The sequence below is a fragment of the Dama dama genome, chromosome 12, assembly GCF_033118175.1.
Source record: "Dama dama isolate Ldn47 chromosome 12, ASM3311817v1, whole genome shotgun sequence".
Classification (NCBI taxonomy): Eukaryota; Metazoa; Chordata; class Mammalia; order Artiodactyla; family Cervidae; genus Dama; species Dama dama.
Window position 1 is genome coordinate 5,656,104 of NC_083692.1, and position 13,636 is coordinate 5,669,739.

Here is a 13,636-nt window from a genome sequence, read left to right on the forward strand (position 1 = left end):
GGGAAAATGAGCTGTGGCAGTTGTCACAGAGATTAGAAGAAACGCTTGACGCAACACCTGCAGGAGATGTAAGGGTGACCGTGTCTCTGGGGGAAGCCCCCAGGGCAGCCTCAGGCCCTTGCTTGGGCTATCTGAGGTCAGCACAAGTGGCGAGCATGCCCTTGATACCCTGAGAAATCAGAGGCTTTGGAAGAAATGTCAGGATCAGTCCAGGGAATTCATTTGTTGACACAGCTTTGTGCAGTATTCTGGGGAGAACAAGATAAAACTATGTTGCTCAGAAGTCCTATTTAGAGTTGAAAGCACATTAAAAAAAATTAAAATATCATGTTTGATCAGTTTTTACACTCTCAGACTCATTCAGATATGAAGGAAAGGGCATGTATTCCTGGAAGACTCTATTTTTAGATCATGAGTAAGGTAGATTCAGGGATGCGGGAAGAGGTAGATTCATAAATGAGAGAGAGGCTGATAAATAGAAGCTGCTTAACAACGTTCATTGCTAAGCAGATGACAAAAAATAGCTGAGACCCTCATGTCAAAACCAGCCTCTCATGGGAAGATTATTTGAGAGTATTCCAGACAGAGGGAATGAAGTCCAGCATCATAAAGTAGGAATGTGTCGGCAGCTATTAAAGCCTAATAGTAGTCTGTGAGGACCTAGTAGGTGTAGAGTGATGCTTGGAGCAGCTGGTCTTGAAGAGAAGACAGGAGCAAAGTCACGCTTCTAAAAGTCTGGGCTTTTAATTCAAGTTGAAAGATTCTTAAACGCCTAGGAAGCCACTAAAGGTGTTTACATGGGGAGACTGGGGTGATTTGATTGCCATTTTTTAAAGATCCCTCTGGCTTATCATGACGTGCTTTTCAATATTTTGCATTTATAGTCTTGCCTTTGAATATCTAGGCTCTAATCCAAATCAGCAGACACAAAATGGTGACATGATTAGGAAAAGGCTGTCTTTATAGTACCCATTCTGGACCAATCTGTAGCTTTTATGTGCACATTATCATTGCCCCTGAGCCATAATGGGCCCCAAATTGGAGGCAGCAATCCACCTGAGTCTTCATCCAAACCACTTTATGAAGCTGTGGACTGTATAAGCCTCCAGACGCTCATTCAATTACTCATAAGGTCCGACCTTTCTCAGCTTATGAGGAATATCAAAATCACAGGTTTGGATGAGCCTATTAACACCAATTTCAGTGATTCTGTTTTCACAAAGGGTCTCCAAGAATCCCTCCACACCTTAAATGTAACAAATATGACAATGATATAAAATACAACAATGATACAAATGCAACAATGATATAAACAGTTTTGTATCTCAATGAAGGTTTTGTTGTTTTTTTTTTCTAATTTTCTTTTCTCACTTAATTCTATTCCTAGCATTATCTTGGCAAAAGGCAAATCTCAGTATTTTGCCAGACTCATGTTATTTCAAGCAAGAAAGAAGGGTCATAAACACAGAAATAAGTCTTGGGGGAAACAATATATATATATATATATATATTTAAACCACCACAAAATCAACCCTAATTTGGGTGTACATGTTCTCAGCTCCCTCCTTCCAAAGCTCGTGGCTGGAGAATTGTCTTTCTCCTCAATTTCCCATAACTTTAAGAAGAGTTAGACCCTCGCCAGAGACGTTTCTGGACATTTGTGATGGAGAGATAGAGAATGGGCAGATGGAAGAGCTGAGTGTTGTGAGACGTAAGGGCTTGGCAAGATACAGGTCAAGTTGGTGTAAGTAGGAGAAAGGAGAAAACAGAAGAGGTCTTTCAGCTGAGGTTGCAGGGATCAAAACAGGGGAAACGTGATGAGTAATGAGAGGACCTGAGAGATGGGGGAGAGGGAGAGGCTTGAGAGGAGGGAAGGAGATTTGAGAGAAGTGAGCTGGGAATGATGATTTTGATCAGAACTCTCATCTTTCAGTTTTTCTTCAGCCCCACTTGAACTCAAACACTTGACTGATGGGATCAGTAATTCCAAATGGAACAAGTACAACTTTTTTTTTTTTTTAAACTAATTTGACAAGAAAGAAGGTAAAAGAAAATCTAAAAAAAGGAAGAGAGGGAGACCTATGCCGGAAAGCAGATTAGAATATGGGAGGAAAAGACTCACACACATTTAACAGTTAAGGATTTCATCACTTACCTTTTCCTGCTCTTTTCCTGCACAGAGGTCTTCTAAGCTGTGAAAGAAGCCATTTCTTTCTCCTCAGTGATATCGGCTAGTTTGGAAACGATACTGACACGGAAATCAAAAGTGCTCAAAAGTCTGGACTAAGCCTGCCTGCTATTCCAGGCTCATGTCCCTTCAAAGCGTCTCCAGTTCTTCACATCTCAGTCAGAGGCAGTGGTTTACTCTCCCCAGGCACACACCTGCCTCAGCTTCTTGTTTTCTCACCAGGGATGCCTTTGCTTCCACTTCCCTTAATTTATTAAACAGTGATCTATTTTATGTATTCTGTTTTTGAGAACAAATATTCAATCTTCCTCTTCCCAGCAAGCACTGCTTTGGAAATTATATGAAAATGTTAAAATTTTCAGTGTAATACTTTAGGCAAGAATTCCTATAAGCATGCAACACTAGAGTAATTTTCTTAATCCTCTTATCGTTCTCTGCATCACACACAAAGGCACACACGTGGTGCACACCTACAAAACACGTACACAATTGCACATGTATATTGAGGGTAGCAGATCTTATAGTTTAAAAACATCATTTCTAGAATACTGTTCTCCATTCTGCTTTGGTCAGTGACAGCTATGGTCCTAGAAAATTCAAAACATTACATGTTACCTCACTAGTACAAATGAGTTAGCTACCTTCCAGTATCAAGCTCTCAGTAAATCTGCAATTATACAGGTATATACATATGCATGTATTTATATATGAAAGCATGCATGCACGCTAAGTCCCTTCAGTCGTGTCTGACTCTTTGTGACCCCATGGACTGTAGCCCACCAGGCTCCTCTGTCCATGGGATTGTTCGGGCAAGAATGCTGAAGTGGGTTGCCATGCCCTCCATCACAGAATCTTCCTGACCCAGGGATCAAACCTGTGTCTCTTATATCTCCTGCATTGGCAGATAGGTTCTTTACCACTAGTGCCACCTGGAAAACCCATGTGTGTATGTGTGTGTGTGTGTGTGTGCACATATACATATACATATATATATATATGTATATGTATGAAGATTCTCACATGCATTCTTGTTTATTATACATCTTAAATATTTACCGAATTTAAAGATTGTGATACAGCTTGTTATAGTTATTAGTAAGGAAGAGATAGGGTTTTCAGTTGAATAACTATGACTGCAGTCACCTAAAACTCATTAATGAACTTTGTCTAAACATGTAGGCAAAAGCATTACTATGGCTAATCAAATACTGTAAGAAATTAGTCTGACTCCATGGTAGCAGCTTGACGAGGAATAGAAACCTAGTCGCCAGGTGGGGGTAATGATCACTAAGGAGTGATTTTATTTTACTGTTCAGAGAAAGGAAATCCATTCATGTGCCAAATGAAATTCTAAATCAATTCTTCAGTTTACTGTTTAAATGCAGAGTAGTCAAAACATTACTTGATTAAGCACTTAATTTTGTGAAACAGGATTCTTGAAAGAAAGAAGCTTGATTGTATCAGTGCTACAATGATTTTCATTTATAATGCACTAACAAAAAGGCCAAAGCTCTCCAAAGAGTAAACATGAATACAAAGTGCTTTGAATTATAAAAGAATGACATAAAGTACAGGAAGATTACTCTCAATTCTACTCTTTATCAAGGATAACATTTATGATTCTGACTTTAATAAAATGAAGACAAAGCAGAAGAGGAACTTGAAAGATTTGAATAATAAAAGTGATGGTGTATCCACTTCCTTGGCTCTATTTCCCCAAGAATTCATGAATAATTCTAAAATCTGAGTAGGGGTCAGTCATCTGTGGCTGACTCCAAAGTAGAGCTTCTACATGCGCTTATAATTATTTACATCAATTGAAATAGATTAAGTACTTTAAACAGCTTAGCACACAGTCCCAGATTAGATGAACCTTTTGGGAATTATTTACTGGAAGCTTACAAATAAGTTACCTGTTTTTAAGAAATGAAACTGTAAGAGATATTAACGCATGCTGTTTTGTTTCATAGAAATATTGTGTCAGAAGCAAGACTTGAAAATTCTTCAAAAGTTTTAAAAAACATGTTTCAGGACCTTTATTGTAGTTTTTCAGTACAATTATACTTAGTAAATGAGCTTATTGTTTTCTTTTTGGCCTATTTTTGAGAGAAAAAATAAAGCACTTGCTATATCTATATAAAGCATAAGTGATTGAAAGGGAGAAAAAGAATAATTTTCATGAGAAGCAATGGAAAAGTGAAAACTCTATCAAAAATATCTCCAATAAAAGCAATTAGTTACATTTAGAAACTCAACAGTTTTTGGCCACTGTTATGAGCTGAGAATGCAATGCAATACCGCTAGTATAAGGAGCATATAGCAGTGAAAGTTCATACTCTTAAATGAGAAAGGACAAACTCCTATTCTTCTAAGTGTAGCCAAAAAGACCATTAACAGATACACTTTACCTATCCAGAAAGAGTTTCGGAGCAAGACTCTGCAACTCAAATAAGAGCATGAGAGATTATGCAAATCAGACTTTGACAAGTATAAATCATAACTTGTAATGTGAAAACCTGAGATGCAGTGAAAAATGAATACAGTACAAACAGTTCTTTCAACAATTACCCTCCACTGCTCTCAACATATTCCAAAGAAAAGCCTTCCACCTTGAAGAGACCCCTCTTTCCACTAATGCCCTCACACCAGAAAGTGGCAACCTCACTGACAGCATTTGACCTGCACGTGGGGTGGAGGCTTCTCTTGTGTGTAGGTTAACTTCCAGCAAAAACGGTTGGCACTTGCGCAAAGCAAGGCTTCTAGCGGAAAAACTACCTGGTCAAGGTGTGAAAATTTGACACCATTTTAATTTTTTTTTTAATTGGGGTAGTTACTTTACAATATTGTGTTAGTTTCTGCTGTACAATGAAGTGAATCAATTATTTTTTAAAATCAAATTACTGGTTATATTCCTTTCCTGAACTCCAGAAGCCTCAGTTCTGTGAAATTTCAGAGTTAAAGTCTAGAGTATTTCTTAGACTTCACTCTGGGTGGCAGATTCTAGGTACCTCCACCTCTCTACAGAAGAAAAAGCAAACACTGTATATTAACATATATATGTGGAATCTAGGAAAATGGGACAGACGAAACTATTGGCAGGGCAGGAACAGAGACAGAGATGTAGAGAACGGACATGTGAACACAGGGCGGGAAGAAGGGTGGGATGAGTTGGGAGAATAGGATTGATATATATACACCACCGTGTGTGAAATAGCTAGCTCGTGGGAACCTGCAGTATCGCTCGGGGAGGTCAGCTTGACGCCCTGTATGGCCCAGAGGGGTGGGGTGGGGTGGGGTGTGGCAGGATGGAGACCCAAGAGGAAGGGGATATACATATACAAATAGCTGGTTTACTTGGTTGTATAGGAGAAACCAATACAATATTGCAAAGCAACTATATCCCAATAAATTTAAAAACATCCTGAAAAGAGGCAGAATCTGTTTATAAATGAATGCACACGTATTCTGTCTTTTTTTTCTGTTTTCTCTATTCTCAGCACCCTTTGGTCACCATCTTCCCCACGCCTTTTCACAAAGGAGGTCTACCCCTCTTCACTGTCTCATATCTTTCTGTTTTATGTACATACTGCTCTTTCACTGAAGATGTCATTGGCAGAAAGTAGGCAGTTTCTAAGAGCAAATTATGGAATCCTCTTGTGGAAATAAAATTTATGAACAAAATAAACAACCCTGAAATATAAGATGAATGTGAGAGTCTGGATATAAAGGTCAATATAAAAATAAGTTATGTCTATCCAAGTTGATGTTACTTTACTCAATTAATGTTTTCCTAAAAATTTATAAACTGCCTAATGCAAAATTTTACAAGAGATTATCTAAATTGTATGTCAACCAGAATCATTTCTTATAAAGAGTATGAAAACTACTTATTTAAAGAGTATGAAGTTAATATTGTCTAGAGTTAAGAGCATTCAAAGTTTAAACAGGCGCTGAAACCTTCACCCACTTGCTTTTCTATAATGGAGGTTTGAAGTATTTTCATAAGACAATGCACACCAGTGAGTCAAAATTAAATAGGGAGTTGAGCAAATGTCTGGAAGCTCTGCTGATGGTAGACACTCTATCAGATGGGCTTCCCGGGCGGCACAGTGGTACAGAACCCATCTGCCCATGCAAGAGACACAAGAGACCATGGGTTCCATCCCTGGGTTGGGAAGATTCCCCTGGAGAAGGAAACGGCAACTCACTGCAGTGTTCTTGCCTGGAAAGTTCCACGCACAGAGGAGCCTGGTGGGCTACAGTCCCTGGGGTTGCAAAGAGTCGGACACGACTGAGCACACACATCCATCAGATAGTAATTCACTTTCCAGCTTGAATAGCTTCTTTCTTTTTGGAGAGATTGGGGGATGGGAGCATCAGATGTGGCATTTGCGTGTTGTCCTATTTATGTTGCCCACAGAGACGCTGTGTTTAGGATGAGCACTCTATGTTGAAGTCGCCTGAGCTCCTTACTCTCTAGGACACACGCCAGTTTGTGCTAGCCAAATGTTGTGGCAAATACTCAAAATGGAATTATTAACTGTATTTTTAGTCGGGACTCTCATTCACATTTAGCCTGTATAATCTTCTATTCACAATTCTTCTTTCCAAATATTGTCCTTTATGTATCTTGCTTCAGAAATGATTATTCATCACTCTTGGCATTTTTTTCTGGGCATATATTTAATAGACGCCCATATATTTTACTCTAAGCTTAAACGTCCAAAACTTCTGATGCTCCGTGAAGTTCATGAGCAATTTCCATTTCCAGAAATAGCAAGGCATCCTTCTGAGATGCTGTTAAAGCCTATTTTAATATAGCACGTGTTTATTTAAACTCAGTGCCAAATAGCTCCTTGGTGGTGGTTTCTGTCTAGAGCCAGAGGTTGAAGAGCCCGCAGAGAATAATTTGAAGTGTGGAAGAGTTTGTTCTGTGACAAGTCTAAAGCCCTCTAGGGAAGAAAGTGCTAGCAATTGCACCTTTCACCTTTCAGGAGGAATAGTTCTGTCTTCATTTCTCATTACTGGGTCATTAGGCTTGTCAAAGTCTAATACATGTTTAAGGTTCCATAGGAACCCAGATATTAACGCCCCATTTCTCCTTCCTGGAATGGAAGAAATGTACATAGTCATATCTCTTAACATTGAGATGTCAGACAACCTAGCCAGAAAAAGACCAGAATACAAGTTTATTTTATCATATGGAAATAACTCATGATTCATTTTTGAAGAGAGAGAAAACAGCCCTTTAAAACTGCAGAAAGAATTGAAAATGGATACGCAGCATAAACAATGTTCCTTGAGTGCACCTAATGCAATTGCTTGAAAAACCCCAAAGAAAAGGAGTTTGAATGTATCGGCCACTGAAGACAAATTCATAGTGATCTAAAAATTAAAAGGTCGTTCCATAATGTATCCTTGAAAGGGAGGAAAAAATGATTTTTTTTTTCTTTTGTTTCTCTTTTTTCTATTTAGACACCTGGAGTTGGTTGTGTGCTTTTATTTAAACATCGTCTCGGAGCTGAGCCTCCTGACATCACTTTGGCAGAGCCGCCTGCCTCAGGGACACTGTCCTCCTCTCCTCGTCCAAAGTGAGGCGCTGCTCTCCGGCGTCCCCGGCAACAGGTGTCTCATTAGCAGCTGAGCGATGCCAGCTCCTGCGGAAGGCTGTGAACTGATTAAACACATGCTCCCTTTTTATCTCTTTATGAGTCATTACTTAAAGGCTTTATCACCAGATTGCCACACTTAATTATGTGGAGCCATAATTAAAGATGAGCGTTCCTAGGCCTGCTTTTTGAAACTTTAGTTTAAACTTCAGTGACAGGTTATGCCATCTGTAAACTCAAAACTATCTTTAAAAGAACTGTAGGAGGTGCTTTTTTTGAAGGGGGCATAGCAGGGCAGGATTTTTATTTTTTCAGACATAAGTTGCTGTTTTTGTTTTTGCTTTCTTTTAAAGTGGATTAAAAAAAAAAAAAAAAAACCTTCCACCAGCATATGAAGACCTTCAGAGTCTCGTCCTCTCTAATGAATATACTCACCTCTCAAGCACCCTATTTTTTGAGACTTACAGGCTGAAACCCAATTGGCTTTTGAGGGAAAATTTCTCCTGTTATCTTAGGAAGGGATTTCACTTTGGTTTCCTATAGGGTCATCCAGTCTCGAGAAGTACTCTAGACATCAGCCACGTGGAGTTTCTTTTGCCTTATCCTACATGACTTAGAAAAGGTTTCATGGGGTGATGGTGAAGAACAGGCTGTGGTTCCACAAACACGGATCCAAGTTGATTCTTTGGTGCAAGTTTTTATTTTCAACCTCCCTTCATGAACTGCAGATCTGCTGGTTCTTTTAATAGTTGACCAACTATTAAACTATATAGTTGACCAAATGTAAAAGAAAAGAAAAATAAAGACACACAGGAAGCTTCTCAACCCTCCCTGGATTCAGCAAAGGGGAAATGGATTGGCTTTCCCTCATGAGAAGCCTGTGAGTACGTGTTGCTTCAGTGGTGGCTTGAGGGAAGGGCTTAAACAGTATCACCGGGACCCGCAGTCTCTCCGTCCTTTCTTCAGGCACTTTTGAACTGGTTCACCACTGACTAGGTGAATTGAAAGTGGGGGAAATGCTGTCAAACAAACAAACAAAAAAAAAATTGTACTGGGTGGACTTAAACCGGTAAGGACAACTTTATTTAAGACTTGTGATGGAAGAAAGAGACTGAACTCAGCTTCCCTGAACCTCACGGTGAGAGGACTTTTAAGCCCTGGGTGAGCTAGTGGGGAAGTACTGGAGGAGGTTAATGGGGAGGTTGGCCAACCGTCTGTGTTTGCTAACTGGCTTGACAGTTACCAAGAAGTTAGGTTCCTACCCTCTCATAGAGACTGGGAGAGAGGGGTTCTAGATTTCTTGATGATAGAAATGATTATGCAGTAAGCCCCCTACAGGTGAACAAGTTCCATTCCAAGACCATGTTTGCAAGCCTACTTTATCAGTAAGTTCAACAAAGTTAGCTCAAGTACCCAACTAATACAGTTGGCTATATAGTACTGTACTATAATAAGTTTATAATTCTTTCCACACAAATAATACAGACATTTTAAATCACACAGGATAGTACCTTAAAAAGTATAGTAGTGTAGTACAACAGCCAGCACACGGGGGCTGGCATCCAGTGAACAGGTCAGAAGAGTCACTGACAGGAGCAGGCAGCCGGGGGAGAGATGGCAGAGCTGAAGGGTGGTCCGTGATCAGAGACCGGGGGGCGGGGAGTGGGGTGGGAGATGGCAGAGCTGAAGGGTGGTCCGTGATCAGAGACCGGGGGGCGGGGAGTGGGGTGGGAGATGGCAGAGCTGAAGGGTGGTCCGTGATCGGAGCCGGGGAGGGGGGAGCTGGGTGGGTGATGGCAGAGCTGAAGGGTGGTCCATGATCAGAGCCGGGGAGGGGGCAGCCGAGGGGCAGATGGCAGAGCTGGAGGGTGGTCCGTGATCAGAGACGGGGGGGCAGGTGCAACGTCACTCATGCCTGATGCTGATGGCACAGGTATCGGTTCCTTGCTGGATTCAATTCATTCACATCTTGGAAAGTTTGCAGCTTGAAGGTTCATATGTAGGGGACTTCTTATTGCATTTCAGAAACGTAGCTTCCAGGTCATGAGAAAAGTACTCCTTGACTGTAAAACTGGCAAGAGGCAGGAGATTTACTTCTCCAAACAGCAGAGAAAGAATTTACTGTTGAAAGTTTTCTAAAGTGAAAGCTCTGAGAAAAGGGAAATCAAGGACCTATTGTTAGGAAGAAACCTGATTAAAGATACTTTAGTCAAACCAAGAGGAACGGTCTTGGTGAACACCCAAATGAGACTCAGAGGCTTTGAAAGAACTTATGCTGACAACATAAACCGTCAATAGCTAGCCACTAATTGTCTATAAACTAAATTCATTATGATTAAAAAAAACATTTAGTTGCCGCCCAAAGCCAGACTTTAGCCATGGCATTACAACGACAGTTTTGGGTGCCGTACAGTCTTTTCTGTTTCACGTTGTAGCTGGCAGGTCACCCTCCAAGCTTTCTCTATAGAGCACAGGTAAAGGAGCAACAAGCAAAACTAAGTTAAGTTAGTTGGATCTGAGTGCCATTTCTAAACAAGTCCACTTATTTTGGAAAAAAGTGATGCCAACTTTGGACACAAAGATTTTGATCAAGTTTTGCAAGTTGTAGCACTAAAACATTTGATTTCCTGTATCTATTTCTCGGAGTGTACGTAGACCTGCGTTAGTTGCAGTACCTCTCCCCTTAAAGGCATTAGCTTTCATGTCTTCAGAAAACTATCTTCCTCTAAACCAATCACTTCTCTTCTAATCTGAGCACAATTCTCAGTCTCATTTTTGGCCTCAGAAAAATGTTACGGCCTACTTATTTAAAGGTGAAGTTGATGTGAAGAAACTTGATTTTCAAACTGAAAGGGTTGGCTGCCTTTCCAGCTACAGAAATTGGCCAGATTTTATATATATATATATATAATTTTAGTTTCATTAGGTTCCTATAACAATAAGAACAGGATAGAAATTAGTATTTCTATAAATTATTCTGCTATATAATTTTTAATGCCTCCTCTCTCTTTTACCCAGGAAATGGCTCTGGCCTTAAATGAATTGTTTTGATTTATATTTTCTCTCTGAAAAAAATGTGTAGGATAACATGTGGTAGAGAGGAATATATTCCACCATTTATAGGACTGTGATTACATAGTTTATTTTGCATTTAAGTAGGACCATTTCATCCTGCTAGATTTGCACTTTACAGTCATCTCTTATGAATTTAAATTTTGTCATGTAGGCTAACTGCCTTGGCAAAAGAATAAAGGCAGAGGTTAATCTTATGCAGTCCTAGCACTACTGAAGTTTTGCTTCACACACTTGTTTGCACACCTCAGAGAGAAGTGCAACATTTGTTGCTTCATTTAGTTGCTAAGTCATATCTGACTCTTTTGTGACCCCCATGGACTGTAGCCCACCAGGCTCCTCTGTCCACAGGATTCTCCAGGTAAGAATGCTGGAATGGGTTGCCACTTCCTTCTCCAGGGCATCTTCCTAATTCAGGGATTGAACCCACATCTCCTTCACTGGCAGGCAGATTTTTTACTACTGAGCCACCAGGGAAGTTCAAAGTGCAATTTAAGATTAAAAAAAAAAAAAAAAAAAAAGGCTACTTAGAAAAAAGAAAATGTGAGAACAAGTACGGGTTAGTTAGAATGAAGGGGGAAATCTGGGAAAGAAAATCATATTACTCATAAGAATTACATACATTGTGGGGAAAAGATAGAGAAATTACTCAAAAGCAGAATAGTGATGAGAAAAATGTGATAATGCCCCAAGTGTAGGTGAAAATAGAGAAAAAGTGATTTTTGTGTGCTTAGAAAAAGGGAACTCATAAAACTGTGAATACTTTGGATCAGAATTTGTCCTTCTTAGGGGTGTTTATAATTTTTAGCTACACTTGCATGTAGTATATAGTAATTCAACCACTCACCATTTTTCCTGAACCATGATTAGTGCCCAATATACCAAAGAATTGGTGTATTGAAGGGAGGGAATTCACCTCTGATTTTTAAGCTTTGTTAATAAATTTTAATAATGCAAATCTCATCTTTTAGGGCACCACTATGGTGCTTCAGTTTGCAGTGGAAATGGCAGAGTTTGATGCCTCAGAAAATAAAGGAAGTGTGCTTTTTATAAGCATGCAATTTCTTTAAGGAACATTTATTATTCACGGTATTCGTGAGATAAATGCTGAGGATATTCAACTCCCTGGTGTTGGCTGCAAATAATCCTCACTCCCTGCCCACACTTGGGAACTTTTTTTTCCCAAGGAAATTCTTTGAAGAAACAGTATGGCAATTCAAAAATCTCATGTTTATCCACTAAGAATTTATGTAAAAAGGAAACATTCTGAGAAATTTACACTGCCAGTGGTTAATTCAAATGTGGACAGCATGGAGCCTTTAGGAACCTCTCAGGGTCTTAGAGGACAGTCCTTTTGGCCCTAGAAATGCAGGGGCACTAGTGGGAGCTGATTCCCTTTTAATCTGAAACTCCTTTTTAATTCTCAGCACTTCCAGTTTAATTGTTTAATGTAATAACTTTATTGTGTCTACTTTACAGCAACTTTTTTTTCCCCCAGTGAGGGTTTATTTGCCCATATTTTAGTTTAAAAGTTGGGGATAATCAAACATCTATATTTTTCAAATGGTTAGTGGAGAATTTATTTTTTTTTTATTTTTTATTTTTTTTATTTTTTCCAGTGGGTTTTGTCATACATTGATATGAATCAGCCATGGATTTACATGTATTCCCAATCCCGATCCCCCCTCCCACCTCCCTCTCCACCCGATTCCTCTGGGTCTTCCCAGTGCACCAGGCCGGAGCACTTGTCTCATGCATCCCACCTGGGCTGGTGATCTGTTTCACCATAGATAGTATACATGCTGTTCTTTTGAAATATCCCACCCTCACATTCTCCCACAAAGTTCAAAAGTCTGTTCTGTATTTCTGTGTCTCTTTTTCTGTTCTGCATATAGGGTTATCGTTATCACCTTTCTAAATTCCATATACATGTGTCAGTATGCTGTAATGTTCTTTATCTTTCTGGCTTACTTCACTCTGTATAAGGGGCTCCAGCTTCATCCATCTCATTAGGACTGGTTCAAATGAATTCTTTTTAATGGCTGAGTAATATTCCATGGTGTATATGTACCACAGCTTCCTTATCCATTCATCTGCTGATGGGCATCTAGGTTGCTTCCATGTCCTGGCTATTATAAACAGTGCTGCGATGAACATTGGGGTGCACGTGTCTCTTTCAGATCTGGTTTCCTCAGTGTGTATGCCCAGAAGTGGGATTGCTGGGTCATATGGCAGTTCTATGTCCAGTTTTTTAAGAAATCTCCACACTGTTCTCCATAGCGGCTGTACTAGTTTGCATTCCCACCAACAGTGTAAGAGGGTTCCCTTTTCTCCACACCCTCTCCAGCATTTATTGCTTGTAGACTTTTGGATAGCAGCCATCCTGACTGGCGTGTAATGGTACCTCATTGTGGTTTTGATTTGCATTTCTCTAATAATGAGTGATGTTGAGCATCTTTTCATGTGTTTGTTAGCCATCTGTATGTCTTCTTTGGAGAAATGTCTGTTTAGTTCTTTGGCCCATTTTTTGATTGGGTCATTTATTTTTCTGGAATTGAGCTTCAGGAGTTGCTTGTATATTTTTGAGATTAATCCTTTGTCTGTTTCTTCATTTGCTATTATTTTCTCCCAATCTGAGGGCTGTCTTTTCACCTTACTTATAGTTACCTTTGTAGTGCAAAAGCTTTTAAGTTTCATTAGGTCCCATTTGTTTAGTTTTGCTTTTATTTCCAATATTCTGGGAGGTGGGTCATAGAGGATCTTGCTT